This window comes from Larus michahellis, chromosome 8, assembly GCF_964199755.1.
Source record: "Larus michahellis chromosome 8, bLarMic1.1, whole genome shotgun sequence".
Taxonomy (NCBI): Eukaryota; Metazoa; Chordata; class Aves; order Charadriiformes; family Laridae; genus Larus; species Larus michahellis.
This window is the reverse complement of record NC_133903.1, coordinates 37,605,450-37,619,297: the sequence shown is the minus strand read 5'-3', so window position 1 is coordinate 37,619,297 and position 13,848 is coordinate 37,605,450. Positions and strand designations below refer to the sequence as shown.

Sequence of the window (13,848 nt, the reverse complement as noted above, 5' to 3'; positions counted from 1 at the left end):
TGCTAATAATGACATTAGAAGATGTTGGAAAGAGATCTAATTCTGCATGCAGAAGTGACTTTGCTGTCATCTCCTATTTTCTACACAATTGACAGCAGATACTTGGGGCTGAATTTTTCTTTCAGGTCAGATTTCCAAGGCATGAGGCTGTCTGTTAGAAACAGATAAGACCAAAACCAATACCGAAGTACTTGTTGGAAGTGTCAGCAGTGCTGAGAATTTAAAAAGGGTGCTTCAGTTTTCTGTTTATGATATGACACAACAACATATATTTCACTAGCAATGAAATCCAACCAACAACCCCATGTCAGATTTTGAAATTTCTTACTGGGAAAATTTTGTAAGAGTAGTCTTATCAGGGAGGAATAAAAATTGTTTTTAACTAATGTATGTATTTTGTCACAATCTCTAGACAATATAGTCTAAAATTCTTTAAAGAAATCAAAGTAGGTATAAATACCCTCATGATCCAAAATAGGAAGTTACGTTTCAAGCTTTCATTGTCAGATAAATAAAATTTATATCTGTACCTCATTTTCGGTGTGCAAGACACTCAAAAAGAAAAAAAAAGTAGGAAAAACATTATCTGAGGTTAAAAAAACAAAACACAAAACCCCTCTTTTCAAATGATGCCACAGATATTTCATACACAGTCAGTTCTTAAACAGCCTGTTTCATATCCCATCTCTTCCTTTCGGGGTGGGGGGAAGAAAAAAAAAAAGCTAGGCTACTTCTGTCTTTCTGGTGGTGGACGTTACTATCAACATTAGCCCTGCAAAACTTTACTTAAACGGCACCACTGAAGAACAACTTCTGAACAGTCTACTTCTCTACGGCCACCCCAACAGCTGAGGTGAAGCACCGTGCTGTGACAATCCGAGGCTTCCTTATCTGCCCCTTGTGAATGCTGAGCAATATCAGGACTCTATTAACCTGCTAGCTCCATTCCTGATTCAGTCTTTTCTGTTTGCTGATGTCTCTTGTCTTCCCTTTCCAAAGTAGGTTGAACTTCCCAAAGTCATAGCATTAGCCTTGCAGCAGTGGGTTTTCTAATGAAATTTGTTCGTTATTCTTGTATGCACAGGAAAAGTGATGTAGACTGAATGTTTTTGAAATTTGTTTTTCTAATGACATAAAGTGTATATATCAAAAAGCCCAATACACTCTTGAGTTTAAAAAAAAAAAAAAAGGGAAAAAAGTCTACCTGGCTCTGTATGAGCTCTCTGTCTGGGAGTGGATGATACCTAAGAAACAGCAAAGAACAATTCAAGAGTATTGGAGTACTTCCCTGGTACGTCTCCCCACTCCTCCCCCCCCCCCCCCCCCTCCGCCCCCAAGATTTGTAATTCAGGACTTCTTCAGCCAGAAGTACGTGTTTACATGTAACAGCCTTTGAAAAAAAATCTTTATCACCAAATTCCCGTAGCGTTCAGTTACCACAGTTTAATTTTTCAGTGGATGAAGGGACATCTCCCTTGATATTACCAGTTTCTGCTTTTGACCCTCATTCTTGTGTTGGAAGAGATGGTGAGCAGTGATTTCCCACTCGCTGTCTCTGCCACCTGCCATTGTATGCGTGTCTGTCACAACCTCTGTTGTCTTCACCTTCTAGCTGAAGTACATGGCAAACTGGAGCTGCACAAAAGTATTCAAGTAGTGTCAGTATTATATTTTTATACACATGCGCTACGATATTCTCTTGGGTTTTTTGACTGCTACAGAAATTTTGGAATTGTCCTGAAATTTTGAGTGTTATTCAGTGTATCTCCGTAGTCTCTATCCTGTTTGGTGATGGTCAGCTCAGACCTAATCGTTATACATGGAAAGTTCTTTCCCTCCTCCCACCACTCCTGCCCCATCAATATCACCTTGTGTTTTTCTTATTTTGAATTGAATCTGGCTTTGTATCCAGCACCACTTACTTTGTATCATAAGTTTCTTTTACAGTGTTTCTTTGTTTTTAAGTTATTTGGCATTGTAAGGAAAAGAACATTTCCAGCAAACACATTCACAACCTTATTTGCTCTCTTCCCAGGCTGTTTATGAAAATTGTGTGTTTCACAAGCTTGAGCACACATCCCTGTAAAACCCCATTGGAGATCAACCTGTAACTTGTTGTGCTTCATCCTTGAAGCAAAAGCAGCAAAGTTTATTTGTTCACCTGTTATGTGCCTCCTAAAAAGCTGGCTTGTAAATCAAGTTGTTTGTTACGTTAGCAGAAATTGGAGAAAGCATGTGTTTAAGTTGCACTGGGATGTCAGGTGTAAATTACACCCTGCAGTGTGAGGACAGGACCCTGCAAGAACACAGTTGAAGGGTAAGTTCCCACACTGAAAGACACTGTAGGTACAGGATTCATGCTCTGGCAACATGGTAAGAAGTCTCTCAGCTGAAGGACATGGTTTAATCAGGTGTAAGAGATTAATTTCACAACTTGATCTCATGACTACAATCTGAAGAGTGACCAGTTGTGCACTGGGCCAGGTGCTGTTGGCATTAGTTCAGCCTGTATTATTTTAGGAATTCATTGTGTGAAACTAGATCTCTGTTCTCTGGAAAAACATGCTAATTTGAGTTTCCCTATCCTAATTATTTTCCCTATATTAATTTCAATAGTTTAATATCAATCCCAATTCTTCATTAAAAACTGTAGTGAACGTACTTCAATTTTGAAAGATTTGGAGCTAAAAGTGATATTTTGGCTGCATGCTTCCAAGTGTACTTCCAATAAAGGAGGAAGGTGTTCTGACTAGTACATACGCTGGGAGGAAAAACCCAACCTTTCCTTTTTTTTTTTTTTTTTTTTTTTTTTAATTGGGGTGGGGAAGGAGTGGGCATGTACAAGAACTATGGTCTGATGTAGTGAACAGTTTTGCTTCTCCTCTGTTCTTTCCCTGCTGGTGTGGATTTTGAAAAATGCTGAAATTATTTTGAGATTTTAATAAACAGTCCAGGAAATTGGAAGTTTTCATTTTGACAGTTTCAAGATGAAGTGTTTTAACTTTCATAACAAAACTAATTTTTCAACTTGAAACATCTTTTTAAGAGAGACAAAAAGCAATCTCTTGTGGAGATGACTGGTCTTGATCATGGATGATGTCCCGTTGGATTATCATCAGTTGGGGGAAAATAGTGTGGCTACTCCTGAAGATACATTTGCTCTAGACAAAAATAGAAAGCTTCTGGTTTGGGGTTGTAATGAAATATTTTTCCATAACCATCAAATAGTAATAAGGAAATGACAGGAAAAACTTTATACAGAGTTCAACAGTATCCAAATTAACTGTCCTGCAAGTTGCTGACCACACAGGAAGCAGAGCATCCCTCCCAGCAGGAGGGAAGGGAGGACTTGCCACTCATTCTATGCTCATCAGCAGATTTCAAGCAGCCCCAGGTTAGAGCAAATCTGACTGATGTTGGTTTTCAAATGTAAGACCTGATGCTGATATATGCATGATATGCATATTAATTTTTATCCATCTCTAAGTAAAGGTGTTTTGAGCTTTCTCTCAAAAAGCTTTTTGGTAATTAATTGTGAACAAGTGACACTATGGGTTGTGGTGGATGTAGAACCAGATACACAAGAGCAATACAGCATGTGAACATCTATTAAAATAGAAAATTCACCCACAGGAAATAAATATTTACCCTCTAGCTGTAAAATATATTATGGGAGCAGCCAAGTGTTTTTCACTAGGCCAGTATTTTGAGCTGGTAAACCATTATCATCTACTTAAATGGCATCGATAGATCAAAGATCGAAATAGCTAATGTCATGCTGGGATATCATTTTACAACCCTATAAATTTCAAATATATTATTAGGGCAGAAAGCATAAGCATGTTGAATATTTTTTTCATTTGATGGTGAGGAATAGAAATAGTTGAGAAATAGTTTTCTCATAAACATGGAGTATGTGGCCAGGCTACTCCCTGAATAGTTGAAATGAAGTGCACAGGGTATGGCGAAGATGAGGCAATAAATTGTGGGAATGTATTCTTTTAGTATATTTTTGTGTGTAATAAAACTTCATTTCTTTTGCAAGCATGTATTTACAGGTTTTTTTGCTACTGTTACCTTGCTTGTAATAAATTTTGCACCATGCTATGTATGCAAAGCAAATAACACAACAGCCAATGATCAAACTTTCAGTAAAAATAAAATACTAATAACTTTCCATACAACTGCGACGAGCTGGGGCTACCCTCACCTGTGTTCAGGCTGGTCTCAATCAAGCTCTGAGAGGTTCCAGGCAGAGCAGCCGGTTCCAAAACCTGGTTATTCAGAATGTTAAGGAACAAGCTCCTAATCGCTCAGGTTGGTTGAAAGTGGCTTGCGCTGTGTCTGGGACCTGACTTGTCTTCAACTATTGCCTTCAACACCTCCTACTTTGCCTGTTCCTCATCTGTGCCCGTGAATTGGTGTCACCGCTCTGCCGCTGCTGGTCAGGAAGCGACCTGGCCTCTTTGCTCCTTCTTGGGTTGTCTCTTACCAACAGATAAGGCGAGCTTAACAGCAACGGATGGTGCCAGTGCTCCACAGCAAAGTTTCACCTGCCATAGTACTTAGTCAAAGTTAGTCTTCTGCCTATGTGCCTGTCATTGGAGTGGTTGGATTCGTGAGAGGAGGGAAAATGTTGTCACAGTGCCTCTCAGTTTAATGAGGTGCCCAGATTCAGTTGGTTCCTGTTTCTTTCTGCATGAGTATTCCCATTTGTTTGCAGCAGAAAAAATCAAACCATCTTTTTTACTTTCCTATGAAAGCTCTTAGAGCAGTCATTGTCTTTTTGGGAGATGCTTTCTATAGTACTTCAAATTTAAGTAAGCGAAGGAGCCAGAGCTGGTGTTGAACTGTTACCGGTACCGGTGGTAGTGTTTTCACAGGTTTGGTGGATTGTTGTTAGGAAGCAGAGACAGTGACAGAAGGTGCAAGCTCCTGCCTTCAGTATGTATGGAGCAGCTACATGCAGCACGTGTGTATGTACATGCATTGCCCTGAATTCCGCCTCCCTGTGGGTTGCAGGTGAGTGGGGCAGCCCTGTTTCGTAGGTCTCCTGTTGCCTGTCTTACCACTACTGATTGTGATCTTGCAACTAAGCAGCTTCGGGGCAAGTTGAATGAGTACATTGATCTGATGGAAAGATAATCAGAGCTTAGAAGCATGTTCTGTAAGTTAAACAGAACTGACTCACAATTCAGCTGTGGGATCTTGCAGGTTGCACTCAAGAGGATTGATGACAGCACACATCAAAAGGAGCAAGCCACAGTGAGGTCAATTTATGCATGAAGATGTACCTTGTGATCATAAAAAAGTCTTAAAACTTCTTACTTTGCTTTTAGTTGTGGGTTTTTTTTTTGTTTGGTTGTTTTTTTTCTGAGTCAACCTCCATTTCCATAAGCAGTCAAAACCAAGAGAACACACTATATTTAACTAGTCGTGCAGAAATGAATTTTACAGTTGAGTATATCTGCTTGCAAAGGGATCTCCTCCTCTGCTTTCTCTGCAGTTAAACTAGAAAAGTTTCTTAATGTATGTGAAGCATGAATCTAAATGAGTTAAACAGATTCTATTTTATTTCTGAGTATATTAGCTGTGTAATCAATCCTGTGTTTAAGGTGTTGCAATATCTTAGCTTTCCTCAAGGAATCTGTAACACTCATCTCTTCCTGAGCGAGGTGTTGGAGGACATGCTTTTCTTACTAAAATGTATTTGGCTTATTCCCAGTGGTCGTTCAAGCCCCCCAATCCTCGTGTGTCGGGTTGCTGCTAGGCTGCAGTGCCTGGGGAAGAGAAGGCTGCAAGAAGAAACTGGCTTTGTGGGACAGTGTCCTCAAACTGAAGGTCATGCCTGCTCCCTGACAAGTCCTGGGATAAGCCTGTTCCAGCATCAAGCTAGCCGGGCAAAACTCGTGCATGTGTGGCCACATGTACCCTGTCACCCCTCTTCTTTGCCTTAGGATGGGACCTGCCTCCCCAGGTGCCAAACATTCTGTACCCCTCCAGCACCTGACTCAGGGTGGGGGCCAGTTGGGTTAGCTGATGCCCTACCCCTTGGGGGCTGAAGTTACTGCCCACTTTCTGCAGGATTGGGAGGCTGCGGATGCGTCCTCTCTTCTCTCTCTTCCCCCTCTTTCCTTCCTGCATGGTCCTTGCCCCAGTGTGGGAAGCACTGAGGAGGGCTGAGGAGCCTGCTTTTGTGGAGGACGTGTTGAAAAGTTGTGGCAAAGCTGCATTGTTTGGACGTTCCTGTGTAACCTTTAAGAGTTTCCATAGGGACTTACTGCTAGTCTTTGTACTTTGATGCCTAGGTGCCTGTTATGTGAATGCCCTAAACTTTCTGTCTATAATAAGGCAATTAATTCTTTTGATATTTTGTTTTTTTACAAGACTATTATGACTTGGACTGCTTTTCTCATGACTCATGAGAATGACAATTGGTAACCCACTAATATTGCTGCCCACAAGGGTTTGTAATTTTAGAAGTAATCACTTTGTGGCTGATGTAAATTTTGTAATGAGAAATACTAGATTTATGACTGCAGGATTTCTCACAGACTGTTTTATTGCTTAGAGGAATTGCTTTCTCTGTTGGGAAAATCCATCATTAGATGTCTGCCTCGAATGTTTTGTGGACCGTTTATGCTTGGAGAATGTTAATGCAATCATTGAAACAATAACGATGATTTGAGATAGTATAATTGTTCCACTTTCCTTCACTCCAGACACAGAATGAGCTGCCAGTCAAGTTAGGCGTAGGTTCATGAGGGAACTTTACAGCCAGAACGTGAGCAATTTCAATGTCTGGTCGTTGGGTTCTCACCCCACCTTGTAGGTTTATTCTACTTTCCTGAAATATGCAACTGAGATGCCCACCTATTCCACTTTCCTGAAATATGCAACCTGAGAAGAGTTGTTTGGAAGGGTGCAAGATGCACCACTTCTGTCATGGTGATGATAACTTATTTTGATGAAAGCCTTTACTGCTGCTTTTTTGCATGGAACCTATCTAGGTAAAAAATACTGCCTGCCTGTGGGGCTGACATCCTCAGGCGAGATGTTTGGGGGAGAAACTCTGTTTACAGTTACTAATGAAGCTCAGACCTCAAAGCTGTGAATTCCTCAGACCTGCTGCGGTTGAGGTGTTTCTGGACATCCCTGCTGGATGTAGAAATTTTAGGGCCTACTGAGCTTTTGAGATGAAAACCTTAGCATCTCCAGGGTTAGGGGATGTGGGTTTTGAGGATTACGGTTCTGGTTTAAAATATAAAATATGGGTACCTAGTACCTAAATCTGTTGTGGATCTGTGGCTGGGGTTTTCTGCGGGCATGTGTGCTCCAGTGATTTTTTGAAGCAGGTCCTGCCAGAGTGGCTCTGCTGTGTGGTGGGTGCTGCCCAGGGATGATGCAGGCCCTCAAGCGGGGCGTGAGCGTAGCAGGAAGGTACTCGGTTTATTCATCTCTTTCCATTACTCCAGTGTAACGATGAACTAGTTTGTTGGCCTGGGAGCACTAGACAATAACTGCATGAACATTACTGTTATTGCCACTAAAGAAGAAGTTGCTGTTACGTACAGTTTTATTTTCTGTTTATTTGCTCTTTCACTGAGAGCGGAGTATGTGTATACTTTTGTATTTAAGTGAAGATAACTGCTAAGCTTTCTATTTTAATTTAGTATAATTTTGCCAGCTCTATGCCAACAGCATATCTCAGCAGAGAAACTGCTTCAGTCAGCAAGGTCTTTCCTTCATGGGTCTGTGTCTGTAAAAAGAAACATAACGAGAGAATGATCTTAGAAACATGCTTTGAAGCACCACCATGTAACCTCTAGTGCCTGAATTTCTCAAAGATATTTTTCCTACATGTACTCCAGCAGTGCTGCAGGCAGCTGCTTCATGGTGCACTGACAGCAGGGTAGAGAGGGAGGTGGGAGCCCTTCCCTGGCTGAGTCACTTACCCAGTCCTTTTGCATCCTGCTGTATCTCATTTTTGGCCCAATGCCTGCTTTTAGAGACCTGACATGAAGCCCTCGTGTCCCTTCAATGCTTTCATGAAGCCGCATTGTTGCATGGATTAACATTTCTTTTCATTTCCTACTTTCTGCGTGCAATAGATGTACTCTGGGTGGAAACACATGCTACTGGAGAATCACTTGTGATGTGTTGGAGTTTTAAATCTTTGTCTGATTTGGCATATTTTTGCTTTTTAATGTAATTCGTTTCTGCACTGCTGATCTTATTCTTTGTTGAAACAGCACATTTGTGCGTGATCCAAGTTCGTTTCTGGAAACCAGATTCAATAACTTTCATTTATTTAAACTATTAAAATAGTTTAAAATACAGAGAGCAGTACCACTCTCGCTTTCTATTCAAATTGCTGCTCTAACCACTGGAATAGGCTTGAAATAAAGTATCTTGGGTTCTGCTTGACCTGATTCAATGTAATTGTTAAAAAGTAGAATTACTGAAAAGATAAAGTCAGATGCATTCCCTATTTGGCTCAGGCTATTGAAATGGGAATGGTATGAGTTTGCCACAGCTATTAATATGTTATTAATCCAGGATATATTATATATTGCATTTAAGTCTTATCTGAAGGACTGGATATCCTTTTGTAATGTGTTCTTTTGCTTTTTCTGTACGCTGATATTTTGTAGATGAGCCATTGCTCAATATGTAAAGTCTAAATGGCTCTTCTTATTCGATCAAGTACGATGTTACTGAATGCGTTACAAAAAGACTTTATCCTCTATGCTTATTACAAAATCCAGACTTTTCAGATGCTAAATATGTGCTATATCTTGCAAGCTAAAAATGGTAGACTCCTGACAGTTTTGGGCTGTTGAGGCTAAATGACTCTCTTATGTCCATCCTTCTCTCTTTTGTCCATGTGGTTTCTGTGTTAGACGCTAGTTCTTTGCAGTGTTAAATATCCCTGTGGATCCAGATGGCTAGAAAGCAGTAATGGCATCATATTCTCTATTTTCTGAATCAGGGCCCTTGTTATTTTGACTTTGCCTATGAAATATCACTGTAGAAATAATAGTCCTTAACATGGTGATAGCTTATTTTGTGTCTTCAATTTGCTGTAGAAGCTTTCATTGCTTATTTTTCAGTTGTTAACATGTGTGCTATAACCTCAGGTTGCTTAAGATTACTTCTGTCCTGTTTCTGTAGGTGGGTTTCAGATGCACAAAGGTCAGTTCCTAAATCATCTACATGAACAATAATTTCTGTGATATCTCCTTGCTTCTATGTAAGCATGTATATCAAGATTTTTTTTTTTTTTGGTTCATTTCTCCTCTTCTGATGAGAATCTTGTAAGACAATTGCACCAAAATCAAAGAACTAAACCCTCTTCTCTTCATTCAGTTCAGCATCACACCGGCAGCAGAGGCACAGTCTTGTCTTTCACCCTGTCCAGTGGTCAGCTTCCCATTCGTCAAGATTAATCAGAGAGCTCACTTATAGAGGGAAGAAGGTACTGATTGTCATTAAAATGTTGGATTGTGTCTTAAGAAGTCTAGTTTTGCTCCTCACCGTCACAGCACCTAATTGACTTTGGATGAATAAAATTATGTCTAGACTACATCTGGTGCATGACAGTATAACAGAGCCCTCACCTGTTTAAGAAGATATGCCCTCTGAAATAGGGAACATTAAAAAAAGTTAGTTGGGTGCCAAGAAAAATGATCTTACTATGGTAGGAATGTAGTGAGCCTTAAAAAAACCCAACCAACAAAGAAAAAACCCCAAACAAACAAAAAGCTAAGAAACATGGATGCTGGAACTGTTCATAGGAAATTTTCATTTTCCAAAAATGTTTAAAAGATAAAAAATGAGAAGTGTTCAAATGAGATTGATCCCGAAAGCGGTTATTAAATACAAGCATCGCTTGTTTTTATTTGGTTAGATTATTCATAGAATTGGCTGCATATCTATGTATGTGAACTTTGCTGAAAAAGCAGAACTCTATAAACTCTTCCCTGGGTTGCTGCTTTTCCATAAACTTTGTGGCTACTGCATATGTAGGGGAAAATATTAATGTGAGCCACATCTCACTTCATATACCAATTCCAGAATGAAGAAAAAAAATTGACATGTATCTGAATAGAAAAAAAATAGCTCTACCGTAATGCAGGAAGATTCAGTGGAACTACTACTAAAAAGAGTGTAAATGTATAAATGATGTGTAATGGCTGTAGGTAAATATGAAAATAAATAAATGGAACTAATGTTGTTATGCACCTTTCAGCTTTTGGTGGTGGCCTTTTCTGTGAATTGGTAATTACGTTGCAGTGATTGATAATATTGCGAGTTTTTTATTAGTACGCTTTTAATTGTATCAGAACAATAAGGAAAGGAGTATAGAGACGTAAGAGCAGGAGAACAGAAACTTGAAGCTATGTTATAGAAAGAAATAAGTCTCGGATTGAGTTTACAAGCTAAATTGCTTTTGAAAAAGTAGTATGGTAGTCAAAACATGGGCTTATTTCATGGGTAAACAGGACCTTACTTTGATATGTTCCTGGTCAAAAATATTTTAAAACACTGTAATAACTTCTTCTTTTGTGCTAAGTGTGTGAGTAAATATGTATACAATTGTAAAGCCAATTGAGGATGTATGTTAAAAAAAAAAAGTGTACTCAAGTGTTTACTGGCGCCAGTATTTGGCATCATCACAGCTGAAATTATTTTAAGACCCTTCTCCCCATTATAGTCTTTGCATCTCTTGTTAACACATGCAAATTCCAGCTCTTCCTTCTACAGGCAGCGGCTAAGGCCACCCCACTGAACTTACCCCATTTCCTTTTTTAATGATTAGCATGTAATTCCAACATTAAATCTACATGTGCTGTTTTATTTGGAAACTGGTGGAATCCAAACAACTCACAAATGAATGTTTGGCCACTCCTTTGCTTTCCGTCTCCAGGCAAAGAGAGGATTTTGGCCACATGCTCACAGTTGTTGCAGAGCAGGCTTGGGGAATGGAGATGAGGTCTCTTGGTCTAAGCCAGGTCATTCTTTCTTCTCTGGAAGTGCCACGTAACTGAAAAGGCGCTATATATACCTATTAGTTAAGATGCTTCCAGCAGTCTTCGTGATCAAAACACATACCTATTTTGATATCAACCACTTCGCCCTTTGCTAGTGCTCACTTGGACAAGGTGGATTCTCTCTTTGTTAATTACAGTAGCTGCCCAGAGAGAGAGCAGGGTAACGCGGAGATGGGGGGGTGCGGGGAAGTGGGACCTGAATTCGCAAGTTCAGCCTGAAGAAGTTATATTTCTTGCTACACAGGTGCTAATTTTTCTTGCTCCTTTTTCAGCGTGCTTGTCTTTGTCTCCTCTGCCATACACTCTGCAGCCTTAAGACGGAGGCTGGACAGCAGAGATCTTTAGCATCACAAGCACATTTCTCAAAGACAGCAGTTGAAATGATCTGACACAGACTCTGTTTAAGGCTAAATTGTGCATATTTATCCTTAGCTGAAAAGGATCATTAGATTATGCCCCATGCTCGTATGAAATCGATAGTAACATGTGCAATGAGCCTGTCCTCTCTTTTATGACATTACGGACTCAAGTATTTTACACATAAATAGGGCAAGATATGAAGAAGAGTGCATACTTCTTTGAGCTGGGAGACATGCACCATAAATCAGGATATGTGTGCATAATTACAAGATATCAGAACAAGTCCCAAGGGTATTTTTAGCATTGTAAAATGTTAGATAGACCTGCTTTCCTACTGAACATTATCCTTCTCATTTCTCCACTCCTAGGTACCAGACAGTTTTGTCGGCCAGATTACTTGACACGGTAGCAGTGTGATAAATGACAACTGCAAGAGTATACTGTGTTTAATTGCACAATCAGAGTTTAAAACTTCTTCTGATTAAATTGTGCAGAGCCTCTGAACTAATTGTCTGAAAATGTCTTCAGGGTTGAGCACTTTCTTAGCTAACATTTGGATGTGAAAATCAAAGGCTTGGCTTTTCTACTGGTGTGCAGCATTTCGGGAAGGTAGCTTGGCCTGGGTGAATGAGTGGCTTTGGGAAATGGAAAGAATAACTTCATCATTGCTGTGCCTGAGTATCTATATTTTTAGAAGTGTTTGGCTGTTAAAAATTTAATTTGTATACATGAAGTGTTTGAAAGGATTTTACAGGAGAGAGGAAGGATCTGTTTTGAGCTTAAATACTAATTTTTGTGGTTTTGTTAATGTAGGCATGAATATGAATTTGATCATAATAGAATATCTCATATGATTTTGAAGTGATTTTCTTCTTTTTCTCTGCTCCCAGGGTAGCCTTTGCATCCGTGCATTTTGGGGACACATCAGCCTTCTCAATGTACCTTGTCCTTGTGTCAATACTGAGTGTTAGCTGTACCTTCTTGGCTGCCACAGTTCAGGATAGGCTTGATGAAAGCCATCAGCAAATGCCCAGTGCTTGGGTTCACTGACTGACACGGGTTGTTTTACGCAGGCGGTGTCTTGGGCAGAATTCTCATTTTGGTGCCAGTAAAACAAGAAAAAACCCAAACAACAAAAAAAAAAAAAAGAGAGGAGTGAGATGAATAGCAACATCCCGTCTGTACTGTCCGCCTGGGCTGCCACTGTCTGAGGTGGCAGGAAGGAGGAGGATGGAAAACAAACCACCACTAAAATGAAAAAGTACCTCAATGGTAAGAAAAACTGTGCTTTTTTTTTTTGTCATGTAACAGAAGCTTCCACGCAGCCTGAGACCGTGTATTCCCCATTGTAGCAGAGTTCAGGCTTAGGAGTATGGTTGCAGCTTTTATGTGATTATTGTTCCTAAGAGCAGATTTTAAACCTGGAGCTTATTCAGCATTGATGCTTACATCAAAACAGAAGGGAGTTTGTTTATATTTTTTTCCCTGCATTATCTGGCACTAAATTTCTAACCCCACCCCCAATGTAATGAATCTGGATTCAGTTCTTCCCGGTTTGTTTAACTGTTAATTTTAACAGTCCTGTGCCATCATCCCCTGTGCTATCCTACATTTGCACAAAGCCAAGACAGGATTCTTATAAGACCTTAAAAGTAGTTACCCCATGTAATTTTGTAAGAGACTAACAAGCTTCCTTGAGCTCTCCTGTGTGTTATTCCTGTCTTAGTGTAAAAAGCAGCACCTTGGAGGGCAGGATGCCTTCAAATTGGTGCAGCAGGGGGGGTGGGAGAACAGAAGCACCAAGAACTCTCTTCCCTTTCCTTGGGGATGATAGGAGAGGGACATGTGAGATAATAGGTAAGAGAGGTCTTATTTCATCCCCTTCACGAAAGAGAGTCTGTATGAAAAAATGCTGTCTTGTTCTTGCAATGGAACTCTCCACTGCTACTGCAACACCTGTAATCTTCTCAATGAGTTTCTGAATATGAATTACTTGTCATCCTTTTTTTGTCATCCTTTTTTCTGAAGGTGAAAATATAAATGTCTTAATGTGTTTCTAAAGTTCAAAAGGAAAGACCTCTGCATTGATTTAATTATCTGAAAGCCTCTTATTCAGATGTACTTCTACCTTTTTTTGAGCAACTAGCTGTCATTTAGCTTGATTTAGCCAATTTACTCATATCAATTAATTGGATAATGAGCCACAGGCAAGCTTTAGGGATCTTAGGACTATTATCCTCATTTCATCATTTACTGCAAGAGAAAATAGAATATAAAATTTACTCAAATGTTCTAAAAATATGTGTCTGTTTTAATAAACTCAAATTGCCACAACTTTATTTGTCCTCACAGTTATGTATTATCCTCAAATCAGTTTATACATTGTTCTTCGCTTCTTATTTGAACCGTGTAAGGACTTTCTCGTGTCTTAAAG

The 13,848-nt window shown here is 39.7% G+C and overlaps 1 long non-coding RNA gene across 5 annotated transcripts in view; it reads left to right on the top strand.

Annotated features, from left to right (window-relative positions):
* Nucleotides 1–13,848, top strand: part of LOC141747047 (uncharacterized) — a 99,070-nt gene that overhangs the window by 72,612 nt on the left and 12,610 nt on the right. For 4 of the 5 annotated variants that reach the window (XR_012588580.1, XR_012588578.1, XR_012588582.1 and 1 more), the window contains 2 exons: nt 9,370–9,478; nt 12,305–13,668. This is a non-coding gene — a long non-coding RNA (uncharacterized LOC141747047). Of the gene's footprint in view, nt 1–9,369; nt 9,479–12,304; nt 13,669–13,848 lie in introns of those variants that run through there. The other variant, XR_012588579.1, reaches the window with a different exon arrangement.